Source organism: Oratosquilla oratoria, chromosome 18, assembly GCF_046742065.1.
Source record: "Oratosquilla oratoria isolate Oo_2021 chromosome 18, ASM4674206v1, whole genome shotgun sequence".
In the NCBI taxonomy this organism is placed as follows: domain Eukaryota; kingdom Metazoa; phylum Arthropoda; class Malacostraca; order Stomatopoda; family Squillidae; genus Oratosquilla; species Oratosquilla oratoria.
Window position 1 is genome coordinate 2,523,901 of NC_134794.1, and position 20,175 is coordinate 2,544,075.

Here is a 20,175-nt window from a genome sequence, read left to right on the forward strand (position 1 = left end):
AGTGGTAGTAATAGTAGTAGTAGTACTAATAGCAGTAGTAATAGTAGTAGTAATAGTAGTAGTAATAGTAGTAATAGTAGTAATTGTAGTAGTAATAGTATTAGTAGTAGTAACAGTAGTAGTAGTAATAGTACTAATAGCAGTGGTAGTGCTAGTAATAGTAGTAATAGTAGTAGTAATAGTAGTAGTATTAGTAGAAATAGTACTACTAGTAGTAGTAATAGTAGTAGTAATAGTAGTAGTAATAGTAGTAGTAATAGTGGTAGTAGTAGTAGTAATAGCAGTAGTAATAGCAGTAGTAGTAATAGTAGTAGTCATATTAGTAGTAATAGTAGTAGCAATAGTAGTAATAATAGTAGTAGTACTAGTAAGAGTAGTAGTAGTAATAGTAGTAGCAAAATAGAATAATAGTAATAGTAGTACTACTAGCAGTAATAGTAGTAGTATCAGTAGTAATATTAATAATAATAGTAGTAGTAGTAGTAGTAATAGTAATAGTAATGGTAGTAGTAATAGGAATAGCAGTAGTAATAGTAGTAGTAACAGTAGTAGTAGTAATAGCACTAATAGCAGTGGTAGTAATAGTAGTAATAGTAGTAGTAATAGGAATAGCAGTAGTAATAGTAGTAGTAATGGTAATGGTAGTGGGAGTAGTAATAGTAGTAATAGTAGTAGTAATAGTACTAATAGTTGTAGTAGTAATAGTATTAGTATTAGTAGTAATAGTAGTCTAGTAGTAGTATAGTAGAAGTAGTAATGGTAATAGTTATAGAAGTAATAGTAATAATAGAAGTAATAGTAATAGTGGTAGTAACAGTAGTAGTAATAGTCGTACTATGAGTAGTAGTAATAGTTGTAGTAATTGTAGTAGAAATAGTAATAATAGTAATAGTATTAGTAATAGTACTAATAGCAGTGGTAGTAATAGTACTAATAGCAGTGGTAGTAATAGTAGTAGTAGTAATAGTAGTAGTAATAGTAGTAGTAATAGGAATAGCAGTAGTAATAGTAGTAACAGTAGTAGTAGTAGTAATAGTACTAATAGCAGTGGTAGTAATAGTAATAGTAGTAATAGGAATAGCAGTAGTAATAGTAGTAGTAGTAATAGTAGTAATAACTGTAATAGTAGTAATAGTTGTAGTAATAGTAATAGTAATATTAGTAGTAATAGTAGTTATAGTAGTGGTAGTAATAGTAGTAGTTGTAGTAATAGTAGTAGTAGTAATAGTATTACTAGTAGTAGTAATAGTAGTAGTAATAGTAGTAGTAATAGTAATATTAGAAGTAATAGTAATAGTGGTAGTAATAGTAATAGTATTAGTAGTAATACTATTAGTAATAGTAGTAGGAATAGTAGGAATAGCAGTAGTAATAGTAGTAGTAATAGTAGTAGTAATGGTAATGGTAGTGGGAGTAGTAATAGTAGTAATAGTAGTAGTAGTAATAGTACTAGTTGTAGTGGTAATAGTATTAGTAGTAGTAACAGTAGTAGTTATAGTAATAGTAATAGTAGTAGTAATAGAAGAAGTAATAGTAATAGTAGTAGTAGTAATAGTAGTAATAATAGTAGTAGTAGTAGTAGTAATAGTAGTAATGGTAGTAGTAATATTAGCAGTAATAATAGTAGTGGTAGTAGTAGTAGTAGTAGTAATAGTAGTAGTAATAATAGTAATAGTAATAGTAGCAGTAGTAGAAATAATAGTAATAGTAGTAGTAATAGTAGTACTAATATTAGAAGTAATAGTAGTTATAGTAGTGGTAGTAATAGTAGTAGTTTTAGTAATAGTAGTAGTAGTAATAGTATTGCTAGTAGTAGTAATAGTAATATTTGAAGTAATAGTAATAGTGGTAGTAATGGTAACAGTAGTAGTAGTAATAGTAGTAGTAATACTATTAGTAATAGTAGTAGTAATAGTAATAGTAGGAATAGCAGTAGTAGTAGTAATAGTAGTAGTAATGGTAATAGTAGTGGAGTAGTAATAGTAGTAGTAATAGTAGTAATAGTTTTAGTAATAGTAGTAGTAGTAGTAATAGTAGTATAGTAGTAGTTATAGTAATAGTAGTAGATAGAAGAAGTATAGTAGTAGTAATAGTAATAGTATTAATAGTAGTAGTAGTAGTAGTAGTAGTAGCAGTAGTAGTTCTAAAAATAGTAATGGTAGTAGTAGTAATAATAGTAGTAGTAGTAATAGTAGTAGTAATAGTAGCAGTAGTAATGGAAGAAATAGTAGTAATAGTAGTAGTAATAGTAGTAATAATATTAGTAGTAATAGTTGTAGTAAAGGTAGTAGTAATAGTAGTAGTAATAGTAGTAATAATAGTAGTAATAGTAGTTGTAATAGTAGTAGTGAAAGTAGTAGTAGTAATAGTAGTAGCAATAGTAGTAGTAATAGTAGTACTTGTAGTACTAATAGTAGTAGTAATAGTAGTAATGCTAGTAATAATAGTAGTAATAGTAGCAGTAGTAGTAATAGTAGTAGTAATAGTAGTAGTGATAGTAATAGTTGTAATAGTAGTAGTAGTAGTAGTAATAGTAGTAGTAATGATAATAGTAATAGTGGTAGTAGTAATAGTAGTAGTAGTAATAATAGCAATAGTAGTAGTAATAGTAGTAGTAATTGTAGTAGTAATAGCAGTAGTATTAATAGTAATAGTAGTAGTAGTAATAGTTTTAGTAGTAATAGTGGTAGTAGTAATAGTAGTAGTAATAGTAGTGGTAGTAATAGTAGTAGTAGTAATAGTAGTAGTAGTAATAGTAGTAGTAATAGTAATAGTAGTGTTAATATAAGTAGTAATAGTAGTACCAGTAGTAGTACTAGTAGTATTAGTAGTACTAGTAGTACTAGTAGTGCTAGTAGTAGTACTTAGTAATAGTCGTACTAGTAGTAGTAATAGTAGTAACAGTAATAGTAGTAATAATAGTAGTAATAGTATTATTAATACTAGTAGTAATTGTAGTAGTATTAATATTAGCAGTAATATTAGTAGTAATAGTATTAGTAATAGTAGTAGTAGTAATAGTAGTAATAGTAGTAGTAGTAATAGTAGTAGTAGTGATAGTAGTAGTAGTAATACTAGTTATAGTAGTAGTAGTAATAGTAGTATTGGTAGTAGTAGTAATAGTAGTAGTAATAGTACTAATAGTAGTAATAGTAATAGTAGTCGTAGTAGTAGTAATAGTAGTACTAGTAATAGTGGTAGTAATAGTAGTAGTAGTAATAGTAGTAGTACTAATAGTAGTAGTAATAGTAGTAGTAGTAATAGTAGTAGTAGTAATAGTAGTAATAGTAGTAGTAATAGTATTAGTAGTAACAGTAGTGGTAGTAGTAATAGTACTAATAGCAGTGGTAGTAATAGTAGTAATAGTAGTAGTAATAATAGTAGTAGTAATAGTAGTAGTAATAGTAGTAATGGTAGTAGTAATAGGAATAGCAGTAGTAATAGTAGTAGTAACAGTAGTAGTAGTAATAGTGTTAGTAATAGTAATAGTAGTATTAGTAATTGCAGTAGTAGTAATAGTAGTAGTTGTAGTAATAGTAGTAGTACTAGTAGTACTAGTAGTAATAATAGTAGTAGTAATAGTAGTAGAAATAATAGTAGTAATAGTAGTAGTAATGGTAGTAGTAATATTAGTAATAGTAGTAGTTATAGTGGTAGTAATAGTAGTAGTTGTAGTAATAGTTGTAGTAGTAGTAGTATTACTAGTAGTAGTAATAGTAGTAGTAGTAATAGTAGTAGTAGTAGTAATAGTATTAGTAGTAATAGTAGTATTAATACTATTAGTAATAGTAGTAGTAATAGTAATAGTAGGAATAGCAGTAGTAGGAATAGCAGTAGTAGTAATAGTAGTAGTAATAGTAGTAGTAATGGTAATGGTAGTGGGAGTAGTAATAGTAGTAATAGTAGTAGTAGTAATAGTACTAGTTGTAGTAGTAATAGTATTAGTAGTAGTAGTAATAGTAGTAACAGTAGTAGTTATAGTAATAGTAATAGAAGTAATAGTAATAGTAGTAGTAATAGTAGTAGTAATAGTAATAGTAGTATTAATAGTGGTAGTAGTAATAGTAGTAATAATAGTAAAAGTAATAGTAGTAATACTAGTAGTAGTAATAGTAATAATAGTAGTAGTAATAATAGTAGTAGTAATAGTAGTAGTAATAGTAGCAGTAGTAATGGAAGAAATAGTAATAGTAGTAGTAGTAATAGTAGTAGTAATAGTAGTAGTATTAGTAGTAATAGTTGTAGTAAAAGTAGTAATAGTAGTAATAATAGTAGTAATAGTAGTAGTATTAGTAGTAATAGTAGTAGTAAAAGTAGTAGTAATAGTAGTAGTAATAGTAGTAGTAGTAATAGTAGTACTTGTACTACTAATAGTAGTAGTAATAGTAGTAATGCTAGTAATAATAGTAATAATAGTAGCAGTAGTAGTAATATAGTGGTAGTAGTAATAGTAGTAATAGTAGTAGTAATAGTTGTAGTAGTAGTAATAGTAGTAGTAGTAATAGTAGTAGTAATAATAGTAATAATAGTAGTAGTAATAGTGGTAGTAGTAATAGTAGTAGTAATAATAGTAGCAATAGTAGTAGTAATAGTAGTAGTAGTAGTAATTGTAGTAGTAATAGCAGTAGTATTAATAGTAGTAATAGTAGTAGTAGTAATAGTAGTAGTAATAGTAGTGGTAGTAATAGTAGTAATAGTAGTAGTAGTTGTAGTAATAATAGTAGTAATAGTAGTAGTAGTAATAGTAGTAGTAGTAATAGTAGCAGTAGTAGTAGTAGTAATATTCGTAGTAATAGTAGTAGTACTAGTAGTTGTAGTAATAATAGTAGTAATAGCAGTAGTAGTAATAGTAGTAGTAATAGTAGTAGTAATAGTAGTAGTAATAGTAGTAGAAATAGTAGTAGTAATAGTAGTAATAGTGGTAGTAGTAGTAATAGTAGTAGTAATGGTAGTAGTAATAGTAGTAATAGTAGTGGAAGTAATAGTAGTAATAGTAGTGGAAGTAATAGTAGTAGTAATAGTAGTACTAGTAGTAATAGAAATAGTAGTAGTAGTATTAATAGTAGCAATATTAGTGATAGTAGTAGTAGTAATAGTAGTAGTGGTAATAGTAGTAACAGAAGTACGAGTAGTAGTAATAGTAGTAATAGTAATAGTAGTAGTAATAGTAATAGTAGTAATTGTAGTAGCAATACTATTACTAGTAGTACTAGTAGTAATAGTCGTTCTAGTAGTAGTAATAGTAGTAATATTAATAGTAGTAATAGTATTAGTAATAGTAGTAGGAATAGTACTAGCATTACTAGTAGTAATAATAGTAATAGTAGTAGTAGTACTATTAGTAGTAATAGTAGTCGTAATAGTTGTAACAGTAGTAGTAGTAATAGTTTTAGTAATAGTAGTGGTAATAGTAGTAGTAATAGTAGTAATATTAGTAGTAGTAGTAATAGTAATAGTAGTAATATTTGTAGTACTAGTAGTAGTAATTGTCATACTAGTAGTAATAGTAGTAATAGTAATGGTAATAGTAGTAGTAATAGTACTATTAGTACTAGTAGTACTAATAGTAGTACTAGTAGTAGGAGTAATAGTAATAGTAGTAGTAATAGTGATAGTAGTGGTAGTAGTAATAGTAACAGTAGTAGTAGTAATAGTAGTAACAGTAGTAGTAATAGTAGTAGTAACAGTAGTAGTAATAGTAGTAATTGTAGTATTAGTAGTAATATTAGTAGTAATAGAAATATTAGTAGTAAAAGTAATAGTAGTAATAGTAATAGTAGTAGTAATAGTAGTATTAATAGAAGTAGTAATAATAGTAGTAGTAATAGTAGTAGTAATACTAGTATTAGTATTAGTAGTGGTAGTAATAGTAGTAGTAATTTTAGTAGTAATAGTAGTAGTAGTAGTAATAGTAGTAGTTATAGTAGTAGTAATAGTAGTAGTAATAGTAGCAGTAGTAGTAGTAGCAGTAGTAGTAAAAGTAGTAGTAGTAGTAATAGTAGTAGTAATAGTAGTAATAGTAGTAGTAGTAGTAGTAAAAGTAGCAGTAGTAGTAATAGTAGTAATATTAGTAGTAGTAATAGTACTAGTAATAGTAGTATTAGTAGTAGTAATAGTAGTAGTAATAGTAAAAGTAGTAGTAATAGTAAAATTAGTAGTAATAGCAAAAGTAGTAGTTATAGTGTTTGTAGTAATAGTAGTATTAATAGTTAATAGTAATAGTAGTAGTAATAGTAGTAGTAGTAATAGTATTAGTAGTAATAGTAATAATAGTAGTAGTAATAGTAGTGATAGTAGCAGTAGTTGTAGTAGTAGTAGTAGTAGTAATAATATTAGTAGTATTAGTAGTAGTAATAGTAGTTGTAATAGTAGTAATAGTAGTAATAGTAGTAATATTAGTAGTTATAGTAGTAGAAATAGTAGTAGTAATAGTAGTGGTAGTAATAGTAGTAGTAATAGTAGTGCTAGTAGTAGTAATAGTAGTAGTAATAGTCGTAGTAAATGTAGTAATAGTAGTAGTAATAGTAGTAGTATAGTAGTAGTAATAATAGTATTAATTGTAGTAGTAATAGTAGGAGCAATAGTAGGAATAGTAGTAATAGTAGTAGTAATAGTAGTAGTAATAGTAATAGTAGTAGTAATAGTAGTAGTAGTAGTAGTAGTAGTAGTAGTAGTAGTAGTAGTAGTAGTACTATTCCCACTGGGGGAAGGTGTTACCCAGATTGCAACCCAACGTTGGATCGACGTCGAGAAAAGATCAAAACGGTCGAAGAAGGTCGGCGTCGGTAAAACGTCGAATATCGACGTCGTATCCACGTCGATATTTTGTCGTGTGCCGATGGTACACGTAATATGCAGACAACGAATTGCCAGTGTTGATTCTACATCAATTCAACATGATGCGATCTGACGTGTGAGGAAAAAAATAAAGGTTCCCTTTCGGAGCGGCAGTCATAAAATTTCTGTCATGGCCCACTAGTTGTGAGCTTTTGTTGTATCAACTGTAAAAATAATGTAATTATTCCGCTCAAAATAGGCCTAACTAAAAGCTAGGCCTCGATCCCTATCATCAATATGTCATCATGCAGTCGATCGCGGGGATCCTGATGACGACCCGGCCGGAGGGTGCCGATCAAATCTGACAGTTTCCGAATGTGGTAAAAAAAGCATGCTACGTATTTTCCACCTCTAGGCCTACAGTTGTTTAGTCACAGGGATTTTTTTTTATATTTTAAAATACCTTTATGCTGACATTTGATTTGAAACCTACGCGAAATCATGCAATTTGTTAAACTGTTCGAATCGCGCCACCAAACCGCAGCCCGCCAATGCGCCATATTGGAACTGTCCGTGATAGTCAACTGCCTCAGCATTTCAAGTTCTGTAAGTTTTCTCTAGTAAAGTAATGGACGTTTTGCCTTTTTAGTCATTAAGGTTTTTGGGATGATATTTTTGACAATTCATCGTAACTTACTATATGCTTTGATTTGAATGAGTCCTGTTTATACCTTCATGATCGAAGCCTGTGTCTTCCATGCATGCAACCAGACTTAGTAATGCATTTGCTCAGCGCGAGTTCAGGGTTATGTAAGCCAAATGATTGATCACACTGCTATGATTGCTGTTGTAGAATACATTTACACTACGTAAACAACTGTTTAGGTCTAGCGTTCTAGTTTTAACATGTTTATGTAGGGATGCATGTAGCCTAGGCCTAGGTCACCCTGATTAATTTTATTTAATACTGACAGCTGTGTGATACAAAAAGCCCCCCTCCCCCATCCATCCATCTATCGGTGCACTTGATTTCAAGCTATTTTGGACCCGTCACTGGGATTAGGCATATCTGCATTAAAGACAGATTGGATCAATTATGTTTGCAGTATTAGTATAGGGTACGGTATAGGATAATAACAGGCGCTAGGCCTAAATCTAGCATGCCTAGGCTTGGATTTTTATATATTTAACATTTTATGTTGGCATTTGTACATAAAAGTATAATGGTTTGCATTTGGAGTTAGAGCCAGTTTTTAAATTGAAAATGGCCGAGTTCAAACCTGTGTCCTATTGGACTCCACGTAGCGTAGAAGGATTTTAGCTGGGGTTTCACGGCATCTTCTGGAAATTGCTGCTAGCTGTGAAAAAAAATTATGAAAGTGAAATGCCTTTCGTTTCTACCATGCCTGCTGCATCTGAATATAGTCTGGACAGCTGTGAGAACATTGCTAATGATTGATTCACTTTGTTTTGTTCAGGAAGGTTTTGACCATTTAAACAGCCATGACGTATAATGGAAGTACTGGCATGACTGGTTCCTTGCATGATTACATGTAAATATTTAGTTTCGACCATGGAAGGAATATAGCAATAGAAAATTAAATATTAATTTTGTAAATTAAAATGTATCAACGTAATATGCAATTTTGTGTGCGGAAATGAAAAACAAAAAAGGTGCTAAAACACATTTCTTAAGTAACGAAGTCGTGTACGACGAATGGTACGCCATGTTTGTTATGGTAGATGCCGACGTCGAAGAAATGAAAGGACGATAAATTCGTCTAAGGTAAACTAAACTAAACTAACCTAACCTAACCTGTGTTAAATAAATCATTACCTTAGATGTCATCCGGCTCGTCCTCGTTGTCGTCGTGAGAGACGTTGGCGGGCTTTTCAACCACTCTCTCAGCTTGCGGAGTATACAAAGATTTAGCAGCTTGAAGGAATGCATGAATCTCCGCTCCATAACATTCCTTCATGAAAATGTACCTTGCGAGGTACTGTCGGAAGTACCGAGGCCGTATACCAGGCCTCAGTACCCACTCTTTGACGTCGCGCCAAAGCCTCTCAATATTCCGGGTAGTGTACCTCAGGCTCCCCTGGCGCGACAAAGTTTTGCGAGTGGTTGACAGCGAGGTGAGTGTACCCGATGTCCCCGAGATTGCGGTATGCACGCCAACAATCGCTCACGATCACAGAACCTTGCCTGATAAAGCCCCGAATTATTGGCACAAGAGTTTCTCTGTCACGCTTTTCTCCCTCAGGATCTACTACTAGTGGAACAAGAAATCTCTTTTTTGACTCCCTCTCAATGCCACCGAACATCCTCACCAGAGAGAGAATCTTGCCAACGTCGGCGTGCCTTCGAGAGATAAGAGTCTCGTCTATCTCCACCACAATCCCAGGGCCACCAATTGGCTCTTGGTGGTTGAACCATTCCTCACACACCTCGCTGCAAAAGCTCCGCCAGTCTACACTAGTCGCTATCGATATTTGAAGGTCACGGGTTGCGTCTTCGTGACTAAAAGTCTTGAGCACCCACTTATTGATGAAGCACACCAATTGCCACGGTTGTATGTGACTTCCTTCAAGAAATGTACCTTTTTAGTCACTGACCGTATAGGTGCATTGCTTTTTCTTCTTCCTCTTTGCTTGTGCTATAAAGTTGTTGCACGCCCAGGCACGACGATCCTCACGGAACCAGCACGGTCTATTACACCTGGGGCAATTTACCGTGCTCTCGCAGAAATTGTACAGATGACTTGTTGTCTTTACAGCATCGGTTAAGAACGTCACCTGGAGTGGGAGCACAACCTGTGCACAAAGTGATGTCCATCTTGAAAGTGACGTCTACTTGAAACGTCAGTTTCAAGTAGACCGGGCAGACGACACGATGGCGTCCCGATCCTATGCTACCGACTTCATTCATTAGCATATTTAGCTTGTAGCAAGGTGTTTTTTTTTTCATTTCTGCACACAAAATTGCATATTACATTGATACATTTTAATTTACAAAATTGTTATTTAATTTTCTATTGCTATATTCCTCCCATGGTTGAAACTAAAGATTTACCTATATATATATATATATATATATATATATATATATATATATATATATATATATATATATATATATACATATATATATATATACATATACATATATATATCACAACAAAGTTATGTCGTAACACATTTGTAAAATAATACTGATGACCCACTTTCGGAGAAGAATAAGCGAAGATATAGAGATCTGTATATTTTGATCACTTACTGTGATCTGCTGAAGAGGATCACAGTAAGTGATTGAAATATACAGATCTCTACATCTTCGCTTATTTTCTCCGAAAGTGGGTCATCAGTATTATATATATATATATATATATATATATATTATATAATAGATTTTTTTTTAAGTCCACGAGTACTTCAACTCATTATTTATAAACTTAACACCTTCACACGCTTATGCAATCAACTCCAAATGAAACCTTGTCTCTTGATTCCATAGCATGATCTAATCATGATATACATTTTCCCACGTCGTCATTAATCTTTTCATGCTTTCACAATCGTTTACTAATGTAAGTCATTTGATCAAAAAGATGGGATAAACGAATTTTAAGGGATAACGTTAGAAAAAATATATATATGTATGTATATTTGTATAAATATATATATATATATGTATATATATATATATATATATATATATATATATATGTATGTACATATGAGATAATGATAAATGTCTATTTTTTTGCATACTAGTTTGACTTTTTTACATACATATACTAAGGCTTTTTCCCCCTTACTAGGGAGGTAGCCCAAAAAGGAAAAGGCATAAAATCGTTCCCACCCATTCCATCCCTGAAAACACTCCACACCCCTCCACCCTCCCGCCCAGCGTAGCACCTCCAAGATGACGGGTCATCCCTGCACCGTGTCCACTGGCAGTGTCGCAAGACACAGCACATCCCCAGCCAGGCCGCTTCCTTGAATCGGCGCCCCCCCCTCTCCGTCCCCCCCTATCAAGGAGAAGACGGGGAGAAATCCCTTCAGGCTGCATCAAAATTTTGCTCACACACACTACCTCACTTCACCCCCAATCCCCTCGTCCATTCTACCTCATGCATCACAACATCTTCCATATACAACCATTCTCCATTCATCCCTGTCTTCCGTCCTCTCCCGTCCTTCCTCATCAGACATTCCCCGCTTCCCCAAAGCCCTGTTCACCCCATCCATCCATCTCATCCTAGGACGTCCCCTCATGTTCACTCCCTCCACATCTGCCTTCCATACCTCCTTTACTAGTCTTTCTTCACTCGTTCTTTCCATGTGTCCAAACCATCCTAATACTCTTTCATCAACCCTATCTCCCAGCTCCCTTTCCACCCCTGTTCTCCTCCTCACCCCCTCATTTCTCACTCTATCTAGCCTAGTAACCCCCATCATACTTCTCAGACACTTCATCTCAAACACATTCAAGCTCCTTCTCTCTTCCTCTCTTATGTTCCATGTTTCTGCTCCATACAGTGCTGTTTGGCACAATCACTCCTTCATACAGTCTCCTCTTAGCATCCATTCCCAAATTTCTATTCCTCATTACACTTTTTAGTCCACCAAGCCATTTACTCACTTCTCTGAATCTACATTCTACCTCCACCTCCATTCCACCTTTTCCTGCCACATTTGCACCCAAGTATCTAAAACTATCCACTTCCTCCAGTTGCTCTCCCTTATTGCTCACTTCCAGATTACTGCCACTTTCACCCCTTGTACATCTCATCACCAAACTTTTACCCACATATATCTATAGATTACTTCTATCACAAACTCACCCAAACTCTGACACCAACTTCCTCAATCCCTCCTCCGATCCTGCCACAAGCGCAGTGTCGTCTGCAAACAACAGCTGGCTCACCTCCCACTTTTCTCCATTTTCTTTAACCATCTCCAATCCCTGACCCACTACCCTTGCATTTAACTCTCACACCACCCCATCCATGTATAAGTTGAACAGCCAGGGCGACATAACACATCCCTGACGATGTTCCACCTTTACCTCAAACCACCCACTCTCTCCATTTCTAATCCAAACACACGCTCTACTACTCTCGTCAAAACTCTTGACAACTCCTAAAGGCTTTCCTCCTATCCCATATATCTGCACATTTTCCCACAGTGCCTTTCTGTCTACCCTGTCATAACCCTTTTCCAAATCCATAAAGGCTCAAAAAACATCCTTCCCCTTTCCTATAGCTTTCTCACATATCTGTCTTACCACAAAAATCTGATCTACACAACCTCTACCTGTCCTAAATCCACACTGTTCCTCACCAATTACTCCCTCTGTTCCTCTCCTAATCCTCTCAATCAAGATCCTCCCATAAGTCTTCCCAACTACACTTAACAAACTAATCCCTCTGAAACTACTACATTCACACTTATCCCCCTTTCCCTTGTAAAGTGGAACTATACAAGCACTCCTCCAGTCCTCCGGCACTCTACCTTCTCTCCAGCAAACATTAAATAACCTCACCAACCAGTCCACCATCACTGTACCTCCTTTTTTAAGACATTCTGCATGGCATCCATCCAGACCAGGTGCCTTACCTGCTTTCATCATCTTAACTGCTGCCTTCACTTCATCCTTCCTTATTTCTCCTCCATTTTCCTCACTCATTACTCTCATTTTCTTAGCATATCCCACTGCAGCTATCTTTCCCTCCCTATCCTCCTTCACATTTAGCAACTCCCTAAAATATTCTGCCCATCTTCCCCTTACTGCCTTCTCCATTATCATCTCTCCATCTGCACCTTTTACCTTTTCTTCTCTACTTGATTTGCCTCCTCTTCCTCTCTTAATTTCTTTCCAAAACATCTTTTTATTACTTTCAAAATTTTCTGTCATACTCTTACCCCATTTTACATCTGCTCTCCTCTTTGCCTCCTTTACCTTTTGCTTTACTTCTCTTTTCTTTTCTTTGTACCTCTCATATGACTCCCTCGTCCTATTTTGTAACCAATCTGTGTAAGCTCGCTTCTTCTCTTCTACAACCTTCTTCATTTCCTCATCCCACCATTCACTACCCTTCCTTCTATTTCCTCCTGTCCTTCTTGTTCCACACACCATCTTTGCACACTTTGTGACTCCCTCCTTGAACCATCCCCATTCCTCCTCCACTCCTAGCTCTACTCTATCCTTCACTCCCTCCCACTCCTTTAGCTTCTTCTTGTACTCCTTCTCCTTTTCCTTTTTATTTAAAGAGTTCACTCTAAGAACCTCCCTACCTTTTGTCCCTTTCCTCTTTCTCCATCTATCCTCCACTCTCAACTTACCTTCCACCAGAAAATGATCTGATATTCCCCCACCCTCTCCCCTTAGCACATGTACATCCTTAACTCTTCCTATCATAATCCTATTTACCACTACATAGTCCATTAAAGCTCTATCTACCACCCTTCCCTCCACCACCCTCTCCCATGTGTACTTATGCTTGACTTTCTTCCAAAACACTGTATTTGCTATCATCAACTCTCTAGACACATTTCCACCATCAACTCTCCACTACGATTTTTTCCTGGAACTCCACATTTCCCAACCACTCCATCAATTGGATCCTTTCCTACCCTAGCATTAAGGTCTCCCAGTACTATTACATTTACACTTCTCCCTAAACCCTCTATGCACTCATTTAAATCTATCCAAAAAGCCTCCCTTTCTTCTACACTCTTCTCACTGCCAGGCCCATATGCACTTACAAAAACCCACATCTCCTTTCCCAGTTTCACCTTCATCCACATTATCCTTGAGGAAACCTTCCACTCCACTACACGTTTACCTATCTCTTCACTTACTAGTATAGCCACCCCTTCCTCCCTCGCCCTCTCTTCACTCCTGATAACCTCCCACTTACACTCCCAAACTTACAATCGCCCTTCCCTTTCAGCTTAGTTTCACTCAAAGCCAACACATCCATCTTTCTTCTCACAAACATACTACCTATCTCTTCCCTTTTACTCTCATCTGTACCACATCCACGCACATTAAAAGACCCAAACCTTAGGGTGCTGGTCCGAGAACTTCCAGACCCTCTTATGCCTTTGCTTTTACTTTTAGGAATGTGCCCTGTGGGGCTACAAGGAGAAGGATGCCTAGTCCCACTCCCCGTCCCTTTCTTCTCGCCTCTTATGATCCAAGTGGGAATACTTGGTGGCAGTATTCTTTTCCCCCACCACAGGGAATTCCCCCACCACAGAAAAAGAATACTCAGAGAAATGGTACAGGACAGCAACAAGGGGTTGGGGGACAGCATAACGGAGGGACAGTCGTAGTATAAAAGTGTCATAATTTCTCTATGAACAGAGTTTTCCTCTATCATAGACAAAATGATGTGTGGCTCTGGTCTTATATATATATATATATATATATATATATATATATAGAGAGAGAGAGAGAGAGAGAGAGAGAGAGAGGGATAAGAGATTAACTGATAAATACACAAGGTTTATATTGATTGAACAGTAACCATTATTCACGTGCGCGAGATGTATTCATGCTTGAATGTGCACCCATACAGGTGAATAAATGAATATGCAAGTTTTGAGGTTCTAATATCGGAAGGAAAACGCATTATGTAAAATAAAGAAGGCAGAGTATGAAAATAATGACTGGGTATAAGTAAACATTGATAAATACATAAATAAAAATAAATGAGCCAATTATTTACATATCCCACAGAATGAAGCTGTTTCATTTCTCCATTTTCTTTAACCATCTCCAATTTCTGACCCACTACCCTTGCATTTACCTACCTCTCGCACTACCCCATCCATGTATAAGTTGAACAGCCAGGTCAACATAACACATCCTTGACCAAGTCCCACCTTTACCTCGAACCACTCACTCTCTCCATTTCTAATCCTGACCAAACATTGAAAAACAGCAAGAAAGTAAACACACTAATATCATTAGCAAGTACATGTTTTGGTAACAGAAAGGAACTAATTACAGTATACGAACAGTTAACCACACTCAGCTATGCCTCCCTGACACAGTTCCTAACAGTCAGTTAAACGTAAGACATCCTACAAACTATATAAAACGAAGCATTAAGAATAATAAGAGGATACATTAAAACCAGCTCAATAGAACATCACACAGACACTAAAACTGCCTCTAAAGAACAGCTTGTGAAAATGATAGGGACAGTTCTATGAAAGAGCCTTCAATCTCACTCATCCATCCCATTTCTTGAGACAAGTGAAAAGAACTGAGCAAAATAGTTACATTGCATATATCAGGTGAGGAATGTAAATGAGGTCAGGTCAGATTATTCCCTAGTATATCTTATCTTGTGGGGTAGCCAATGAAGTTTCTATCAAGGATCTCATGATTAGTTATAACTTAATATTTCCTTGGTTAGGGTTGGAACTTATATTTTTGTAGGGCACACTTGTTTTTTTTTATGCAATGACCCATGCTTTTTTATATAATTACACTTATGTTTTTGATAAAATACTCTCTTTCAGCAAGGAGATGCTGTAACAGGCACTGGTGACCTTTTAAAAAGAAAATACCAAATATGCCATGACAAGGGAACCTTTGATGCCATATCCCTTTGCCCAGAAGATGCTGGCAAGAAGTGTGCAGCTTATTTGAAAAATGTGCATAATATGCTTGAAGATAATGGACTGCTGGTTATCACTTGTTGTAATTGGACTGATGATGATGAACTTGCTGAGAAACTCTCACAATGTGAGTATTATTTGATTGAAACATTTGCTGAGTCGGATGAAGTGATATTCATTCATTTCCTCCTTTGATCTGTTGTGAATTTTATCTTCAGTCACATTGTAAACTTGACCATGAGGTTAAAATTTGTTGATTATTTTATTTTTTTCTGAGATTCAGGTATATTCCCACAATAGTTTTTCTCATAGCAAAATCTTGTATTCATTATATTTCGTTATGTCCCATTTATATTTTGTTATGTATGTATGTTATGTCCCACAATAGCTTTCCTCATAGCAAAATCTTGTCTTTATTTTATTTTGTCATGAAGTTCAGATATGATAATAATAAACATTACATTGAAATTCATGCATACAGTACATACACGCCTTTTACCCCTTACATGAGAGGGTCGGTCATCCCTTCATCTTGTCCAGGGCAGTGGACAAGATGCAGGGATGACCCATCATCCAGGAGGTGCCAAGATGAGGGGGAGGGAGGGTAGAGGGTGGAGGGGAGTGGAGTGTATTAGGGATGGAATAGGTGGTAATGGTTATTATGCCTTTGGTTTTTTTTGCTACCTCTCTTGTAAGGGGGAAAAAGCGTTTGGCATATGTATGCATGTATGAGAGGTTGCCAATTCAAAGCATACCCCCATCCATAGACCCACTTATTGTCCTTCCCATCTTAGCATCTTGAGGATAAAAGGCCATCCCTGTCCCCTGCCACACTGTTCATCTCAGAGGCAATGCAGCATGACACAGCCCTTCCACATCAAGGTCTGACAGACAGCTTGAGCTGGTTTACCCACACATGTAGACCTCCCCCTCCCACCTTCCTCAACCACTCAAGAAATTTGTAAAGCAGACAAGAAGAGCATTCCTTCGGACTGTGTCATTTATTCATTCATTCATGACCACTCTCCATTTGCTCTTAGCTTTTGCACGCACTCTTCCTTCCATGCTTGACAGGCATTCATCTTGCATCCAGTGCCACCTTCACCCTCTCCATGCATGCACTTCATTCTTGAGCTTTCCTTCAAGTTCCTTCCATCCTCATTTACTTTCCGCACATTTTTTTTGGTCATCTTTCTTCACTCACCTTTTTCATATGCCCAAACCGTCTTAGGATTCTTTGGTTAACCATATCTGCCAGCTCTTTCTACTCCTGGTCTCTACTTTACCTCATCATTTCTCTTTCTCTTAATCTTCATAATCCCACCATACTTATTAAACACTTAATCTCAAACATATTTAGGCTCTTCCTATCTATCTGCCTTTTTCAACATCTAAATCCGTTCCACACATTGTTATGGGCATAATTTTTTCCTCAAATTTCACTTTACCTGGAGTCCCACAATAATCATCAAGTCCTCAGCTTTAGATCTCTGGGAGAAAAGTTTTGACTCTTGTTTTAATTAGTCAATCATTGCCTCGAGTTTCACTAAGTGGAAAACCCACAGTGGCTGGTAATGGTCCTACCTACCACGGACCTCTCTGGAAAAAAACAACAACTGTGGACTGCTGAGTTGTATCACTGTGGAACTATCAAACTATCTAGTGTTAGTTAGACCTATCCTTGACTATGCGGTACAGTTTTGGTCTCAATCTCATAGAATGGACATCAATTCACTAGAATCAGTACAGGGGAAAATGACCAAAATGATACATGAGCTCAGAAATTTACCTTACGAAGAGAGGCTTAGGCACCTTAACTTACACTCTCTAGATCAAAGGCTTTAACAAGGGTGATGCAAACAAGGTCATCATATTAAGACAACAGGGCAGGACTCATAGTAATGGATTTGAATTGGAGAATTTTAGATTTATGAAGGAAATAGGAAAGAATTGGTGTACAAATAGGGTGGTCAACGAATGGAATAGACTTAGTAACTGCTGACACTATCGATTGTTTTAAGAAACAGACAATTTTATGGATGGGGATGACAGGTGGTAATAGACATGGAACTGCCTAGTGTAGGCCTTATGGTCTGTTGCAGTCTCATTTATTCTTATGTTCTTAACTGTTTCAATGTCACTGGCTGAAATTTGTAGGGAGAGGTGAGCATTTGCTGGTTGTCAGCTCTCCATTTATGAAAAAGTGCAAGAAATACAGTTGAAATTGATTGAGGAGAGCTCTTGGGCCCAGTCAGGAGACCAAGTGTCAGCCCCTCAGGGCTGCACCTCCTGATGGAGATGAGGGAATTGATGGATTTTGAAAATGGGCAGCATCATTGTCCATCTTGGACACCCACCACGTATGGATACCTGTCATTGGTCCTTTGTTGCCAACTCTCTAAGCATCTCATTTGTGAACCCATCAGGCCCAGGAGCTCTTCTTACTTCCGATGTTTCCAGTGATTTGTAGATTTCTTTCTCTTCCACATTTAATGTATACCCAATGTTACTGTTTACAGAACTCTTTTATGAATTAATTTTCTTAAGTTGAAACAGATTAGAAATTTTGGCTTCTTATTTCAGCCTAAGTTGATGAGTCTTCATGGGCCTCCCTATCCTCCTCAACAATCAACATTTCTGTGAAAGATGCTGCCCATCTTCCTCTCTCTCACAAGTTTCACTTTCATTAACAACTGCCCATCTGCTCTCTTTACTTTCCACTCTCGACCAGACTCACCTCTCTGCACGCTTTTCAATTCCTTCCAAAGTATCTTTTTATTCTTTTCAAAATTTTCACTCAAACACATACTCCACCTTCTGTCTTTTCCTCTCTTGGTCCTATTTGCTTTGTATATCTCATACTTCTTTGTTTCTTCTTTAAGAGCATTCTTCTTGTAGATTCTTGTAAGTGAAAAATCATGTAATGAACATTCCCACAAGATAAGCCTGTATTGGAACAATAAGCAAAGAGAAGTGCTATGTGGATACAATATAGAAGTGCTATGTGGATACAATATAGACTCGCATCGTTAATCCAATAAGATTGTTTAATTTGCTCCTAATCTATTGCATCATCTAGCTATATGGTTATTGTACATACATACATATACCAAGGCCTTTTCCCCCTTACAAGGGAGGTAGCCAAAAAGGAAAAGGCATAAAATCATTCCCACCCATTCCATCCCTGAATACACTCCACACCCCTCCACCCTCCCTCCTATCTTAGCACCTCCTGGACGACGGGTCATCCCTGCACCTTGTCCACTGCCCTGGGTCAGAAGCAGTGTCGCCAGACACAGCACATCCACAGCAAGGCCGCTTCATTAAATCGGTGACCCCCCCTCTCCGTCCCCCCATGCATAAAAGGAGAAGACGGGAAGAAATCCCTTCATGCTGCGTCAATTTTTGCTCACACATACCACCTCACCCCCATTCCACCTCATGCATCACATCATCATCCATATACAACCATTCTCCATTCACCTGTCTTCTCCCGTCCTTCCTCAACAGACATTCCCCTCTTCCCCAAAGCCCCCTTCCATCCATCCACCTCATCCTAGGACGTCCCCTCATGTTCACTCCCTCCACATCTGCCTTCCATACCTCTTTTACTAGTCTTTCTTCACTCATTCTTTCCATGTGTCCAAACCATCCTAATACTCTTTCATCAACCCTATCTCCCAACTCCCTTTCCACCCCTGTTCTATATATATATGTATATATATATATATGTGTATATATATATATGACATAAGCGGAGTAGGAAACACAGGAGTCTTCATCTTGAGTTTATTCCTGACTAGTTTCGCGGGTATGCTTTTTCCTGCGAAACTAGTCGGGAATAAACTCAAGACTAAGACTCCTGTGCTTCCTACTCCGCTTACGTCAACCTGTCAGAATGTCTCAACATATATATATATATATATATATATATATATATATACATATATATATATATATATATATATATCATTTTAACCACTCAATTGACTGGGATAACACTAGTCATTTTGTATAACAATAATATCACAGAAATAAATTTAATTGAATGCAGTTTGATTGAATCTAGTACGGTAATGAATGTTAACCACCATAAAAGTTTGTACAAATTAGATAGTTATGTTTGCTAAGAAATTTCAAAATTGTTTAAGTTGTAATATACCAGTTGTGAGCAATTGTTCCATGCTTGTTGGTTACCAGGATGGCAGTAAATTCGCATGGACTTCTTCCATTGCCTCTCCAAATTCCTTCTTCACCGTGTCTCAATCTGTCATATACTCTGTATGTGGGAACAGGAAATGTAACGTTAGGGGGACTTACCAAGGTGATGAGGTAGTCAGCTTTACCTGTGGAAAAACTCCGGTTCGACTACCTCTGCCTAAGCGCTACATGTAGTAGAAAACAGAAAGTAGATGCCAGTTGTGTGTGGAGGTGCTGATACAGCCTCTACACTACTGTGTTGTAGTGTGGGACCAATTCTCATAGGTCTCTGCCCACCACTCACACCTAAAAGACCTAAAAGAGTGGCACATCATAGCTAATGCATCTGTTGGGGCACTGCATTTCCTGAGGGCCCATCCTCCTTCTAGAGTTGTTTAGGAGAAGAAGCATGTCATCCTGTACAACACTAGACCATATTATAATGGGTTGAGGTCCAGGCAAGAATAGATAGAAAGAGATAGAGATAGATAGATATAGAAAGAGAAGAAAGTCTCAGTCACAGCCTTCATCATCATCTATATTTTTTCACCAATGTAG